Source organism: Globicephala melas, chromosome 5 (assembly GCF_963455315.2).
Source record: "Globicephala melas chromosome 5, mGloMel1.2, whole genome shotgun sequence".
Classification (NCBI taxonomy): Eukaryota; Metazoa; Chordata; class Mammalia; order Artiodactyla; family Delphinidae; genus Globicephala; species Globicephala melas.
The window spans coordinates 57,529,617-57,535,459 of record NC_083318.1 but is presented as its reverse complement, the minus strand read 5'-3'; the positions used below and the strand labels follow the sequence as shown (position 1 = coordinate 57,535,459).

The 5,843-nt window shown below is 38.1% G+C and overlaps 1 pseudogene; it reads right to left on the bottom strand.

The window, feature by feature from the left end:
- Positions 1-2,527: 2,527 nt before the first annotated feature.
- Positions 2,528-5,495, bottom strand: LOC115865923 (UBX domain-containing protein 6 pseudogene; annotated as a pseudogene).
- Between the last annotated feature and the right edge of the window lie 348 nt (positions 5,496-5,843).

Below are 5,843 nucleotides of genomic sequence, written 5' to 3'. Positions count from 1 at the left end.
TTTAACACACCTTAAAGATAACTGGCTAATTATTGGGGGAAAAAATCAAGTTAGATATTTAATGTACACCAAGTATAAAAAACATTTTTCAGGTTTAAAATAGAAAAATATGTAAAATGTACATTTCTGGAAAGAGAGGAATATATTTCTGTAATTTTAAGATGGTAAAAATTGTGCAGATTAGTGCTGTACAATGAAACTCTCTGCAATTATGAAAAGGTACTATATGAATATCATTTGGGAAGTCTCTCATCATCTTCACACCCAATCTACCAGCTTACTTTCATCTATATATATATATCCTCTGCTTTCAGCTCTTTTACTACAGATTTGTGCTCCTGCTCCTGTCAACAACATCTGTTTTGCCTGAACTCTTGATCAAATCTATTTTTGCCTTCTCAGTTTATGCCCTCCGATTATTCTCTCTCATGCATTCTTGATTTCTCCCCCTCCATGCCATAATTTCCATCAGCATACAAATATGTACTAGAATCTCCAATTAAGATAAAAATATCTTCTGGCCTTATGTTTCCCTTCAGTTTTGACCCTATTTTTTCCACTCTACTTCTTAGCTGAAATTATTTAAATAATTGTCCATATTTGGCATCCTCATTTCCCCACCCCATATTCGATTTATGATTTATTCCAAAAGTCTTCCACTGACAGCACTCCATTTAAACTGTCAAGATTGTGGACCCCAGCTTCATCCTTTAAATACTTCCTTCTCTTGGCTTCCTGACGCCTTATTTTTCTTTCTCTATCAGCCTCCCTTAATATCTGATTTTGGTACTTAGTCATCTGCTCAACTTCTGAATATTATTATTTGATCTTGGCTCAGTCTTGAACATTCTACTTATCTATACATTTCCTTAGTGATTCTATCCAATTGCCTAATATTAAATGCTATCTATATGCTGTTTCCTCAGACTGTATCTTCAATCTCATCTTTTCCAGAAAAATATAAACTCATAAATTCAACTACTTAATTGATATTGCAATTTTGACCCCTTTCAGTAGCTTAAAGGTAACTTGGCCATAGCAGAAATATTGATAATTCTCTAAATCTGCTCTTACTATGTCTTCCATATTCGTAAATGGCACCACTTTCCATCACTCAAGCCAAACATCTTGGAGCTATGCTTGAATAATTTAATTTCCTCACATCACAGTCCCTTTTTTAACTCTAGCATTAGTGACTCTTCTTAAAGCTACCATTAGAATAGAACCACTTTCAGAGAGATTCCTACTTCTCTCTGCCTTTCATATGGTCTTGGTCTGAGTCACCATCTGTTCTCACCTAAACTCTTTCAATTGTTTTCAATGCTAAGGGACTGAATTCTGTTTGGTCCCTTCACCCCACTCCCACACTTATCCTGTCCCAGTCATATTTTGAAGCCCTAACCCTCAATGTAATGATATTTAGTGATGAGGTCTTTGGGAGATAATTTGGTTTAGAAGATATCATGAGGGTGGAGCCCTCATAATGGGATTAGTGCCCTTATAAGAAGAGACACCAGAGAAGTTGCTCTCTCTCTCCTCTCTCATCCAGATAAAGAAACAGCTAGAAGAGGGCTGTCTGCAAGCCACAGAGAGCTCTCACCAGAACCAGACCATGCTGGCAACTAATCTTGCATTTCTCAGCCCCTAGAACTTTGAGAAATAAATCTCTGTTGTTTAAGCCACCCAGTCTACAGCACTTTGTTATGGCAGCCCAAGCTAATATACATTTTAATTGTATTTTCTTTTTTCCACTTTTGATTTCCTATTACCTTTCCTTTGCTTAGCAGCCAGGGTGATAATTTAAATGCCTATATTATACTTTGTATAAAACATTTCCAATGGCTTTCTTACCTTTAGAATAAAATTCAAACTTGTTATCCTGATCTTGTTCATATTTACCTTTCTGATCTCACGTTGCACTATATTATTCTCCCACTTTTCCACTATGTTTCAGCCACACTGGCCTTCTTATCACATCTTTAACATGGATACTGTCTCAGTGAGTTCAAACCAAAAATATTCCTCCTCTGATCTTTGCTTCATTGGCTCCTTTCTAGGAGCCCAGCAATTTAAGTTAGCCACTATCTCACTCTAAATTGTAAGACCTTATTTTAATTATTTTCTTTTTGTACATGATATATATTCTTATTTATTTAGCTTGTATGTTGTCCATCACTGCCTAAAATAAGGTAAACTTGATTCTTCCTTGTCCAACAATCTTTTTCAGTGCTTACTATAGTAAGAAATAAATATTCAGTAAAACAATAAAGTTTTGTGTAGAAATTAAATATGATGTTAATACCCACTGTTGCAATATCGTCTGATAATCTGTTTTTGAGACTGTAAAACTGGCATTATTTGACAAGATTTAAAATGGAAATGCCCTTGAACTACTAATTCTACTTCTTTCAATCTGTCTACTTGCTTAAATCTATCCTTCAGTTATGGTCTCATAATGAATATATATATATATATATATATATATATAAAATTTTTGGGGGTGTGTCAAGCCAACCCTACTTTTATTTCAAGAGATTTTCTCCATGGCTGACAGGAGCTCAGGTTTAAGGATACAGGAGTTCTGCTCGGTGCCCACAGCCTTGAAGTCCTCTAGAAAGGCCACCCCCACATGAAAGTCAGGAGGGCTGAGGGCATCAGCCAACACTCTTTCAAGGCCAGGTTCCCGTCCTCCGATAACTTGTGTGCTCTGGAAGCCAGCAGCTCCAATGCAGCCAGTCACTCTGCAAGGCCTCCAGGATGAATTCACTCAGTACCGTGAGCTCCCTGATGTGCCGTGATCTTAGAAGGTCCACTGGAGGAGGCAGTGGTCTGGGGAGCTGACTCATAGCAGTGTGTAGGTGTATTTTGCATCTATCTAGCTCCTCCTTCTGCACTGCCTTGGTGCACACCACGCTCAGCCCCTCCTTAGCCTCAAACCTGAGCCTCTGCTCTGACTTGATCTTCTCTGCTGTGAGGTTGAAGAAGACCCAGCAGGTAGAACTGAGAGGCCAGGGGTGAGCACGGGAAGGTCCGGCACTGTGGGTCAGTGCTCCACACCGGCTCTGGGTGCAGCAGCTGCTTCTGGTGCCTCTCCAATTTCCAGGGCTGGAACAGGGTGGCCTTGCTCAGCATGCAGAACTGTTCAGGGCACTCTTGATTGGAAGCTGGAAGCATCGCCTTCTAGAAGCCACCAGCCTCAAAAACTTATGGGTCCCTTCCAGGCTGTAAATGCATTCCTGAAACACCTTGTTCTATAGCTTGATCTCCTGGTACTTCTCCTCTGGATGCAGAAGGATATTGTCCAGGTATTGGTGATTGTGTCCATACCCAGCTTCACCCTGTTTCACAATTACTGGGTCAGTGAAAAAGTGTAGAGAGAATGATCCATTTGATGTGGGCATCCCTCTGGTCCTTCCTCACAGTGATCCCTGTGAGTGGGCAGGTGAAGTACACTCCAGGCTCAGCCATGGGTAGAGGATTCTTTGGGCTCAAGCACCATGTTGGTGCCTGGGGCCTCCAGCCTCCCATTCAGAGTTCCTTCAGCTCTAAGTTCCTTTCTCACCTGACTCTGAATGGAATCCTGTGTTGGGGGTCTCAGGGCCCTGAGTTACTTATGCTCAAGTCGACCACAGCAGCTGCTGCCACCATCTGCGCCTTATCGGTGGGTCCCCGGCTGGAGACTATAAAAGAAATGTGTACTAATGATATATCATTTATAGCATCATTGGTAATTGTGAACAACTGGAAACAAACTAAAAATTCAGCAAAAATATAGTGATTAACCATACACTACTTGTGTCGCATTGCATAGAAGACATCAAACAAATGACACTGCTGATCATAAGTCATACCATTATATTTATAACATCAAGGGGAAAAGAAGCTCTAACCAATTACAATTATAAAATAAAATCAATTATAGATCATAAATAAACTTCAGAGATATAAAACACAAAAAATCTATATCTTAGAAACAATTAAATATAGTTTACCAGAGGAGACTTTAAAATACTGAATTGTTTCATGTATTTTGCAGTTGTTCTAAAATAGTTGGGTGTGTGTATGCATGTGGGTGTGTGTGCACATATATGTATAACAAGTTGTGTGCTGCTAAAATTTTGAGAACTGACTTTTCCCCTGCAATGACCACCCCCCAAATCCCTATTTATAGTGTTTGTCAATTTCATAGTGTATATATTTCCACTATGCCTTATTTCAAGCTACCAACATGATGTGACTTATGGGGATTTGGGAAAAGATGCACACAGTTGGCTTTTGTAAGCCAGTATGAGACAGCTCCAGCATACTACTGCAAATAGTTATGGATACAGTCCAGGGCCTTTTTAATTTTCTATGAATGTATCTATGTATCTATCTACATGCATATATCTGTGTGTATTTATATATGTATGTCTAAATATGCATATGTATTTTTTAGAAAAAGTCTGTATATATGTTATGGAAGTTGGTATAAATTTGGAGTTGTTTTCTTGACAGATCTCTGTTTAACAGGCACAACACGCTAGGATGTCCCCTTTTCATCCATAAAATATATTGACCGTGGTTGCCCAAGGCAGCCTGAAAATTAGTGATTAGTAGGTTTCTCTCAATTATGGTCATGAACTTCTCCTCCCACCAAAAGAGTTGGGTACTTAACAACATTCTATTGTTCCCAAATCTGTTTAAACTGGTGGCACATTTTCTTATAATTGGTTCATTTATTTAACAATCAGACATGCTTATAAAATGTGAATGAAAAAGAAACAGCATTGTTGTTTCTCTGAAAACAAAATTAAGTAATTTTATGTAATCTAATGATGTCAAATTAAAAAAAAATCATTGCTCTCATTTTGGGAGGAGACAAAAATAAATAAAATTTGGGGATATATATATATATATACGTATAATGCATATACATTATATGCACATATAAAAGTCTAACAAGATTCTGCATTCAAATTATTTTTAAAGGGTTCTTAAGTACTCACTTCCCTTACATCAGAAATGGAAGTCAAAGAAAATGTGCTTCATTCAAGAAAGTAATGATGTTAAGAACATAATAATAATCTCAAAGAAAAGACCTTGATTGTATATGGTGGCTTTGTAAAGTGTCAATGGAGTGCCAGGCTGTACTTGGTTCCTCAGAGTTCCCTTTCCAGTATGTTTCTGGTTAAGGTAGCCCACAAGAGACATTTGTGCACTAGGTTTAGAGGATTGAAGTAAAGCAGCAGCCATATATATATATTTTTTTATGCTCAGAAGTTTGGGTCAGTGTCATCAGGTACTTTTATAGCTGACTCAAATTGTCAGTCATTTGACGCTTACCTTGTCAGCATGGGGTTGCTGCTGATCCTACAGCTGTTCCAGATGTTCTTTGATCCTCCTTCAGATTCTGACTCTTGAGTCAAGGGTGGGGTTAGCTCCAAGATGAAGGATGCCAGCTTCTCCTGAAGGACACCCACATCATCAAGGTTAAACTTAGTGAGAACTGACATGGCCTCCAATCCTTAGACGAATTCCTGTATATGCTTGCAGGGTTCCTATTGTTCACACTTATCTTCTGATTCCAACAGCCTGCCTTGAAGAAGTCAAGTCCCAGAGTTAGACATGAAGACAACTGGTATACTGTATTTCCAAATATGATATAATGAACTCAATTTATTTACCTATGATTCCCATTTTAACTGTTTTTTTGTCCTATTTAACTGAAAACCACTGATCATTATGACACCAGATAACACAACTTCTATATATACTCTAATACTCAATAAGGGTCATGTCAAGTTGGAAAAAAAAAGCTTCACTATTACAAAGCTGAAGATTGTACAAATTTTATTGAGAAA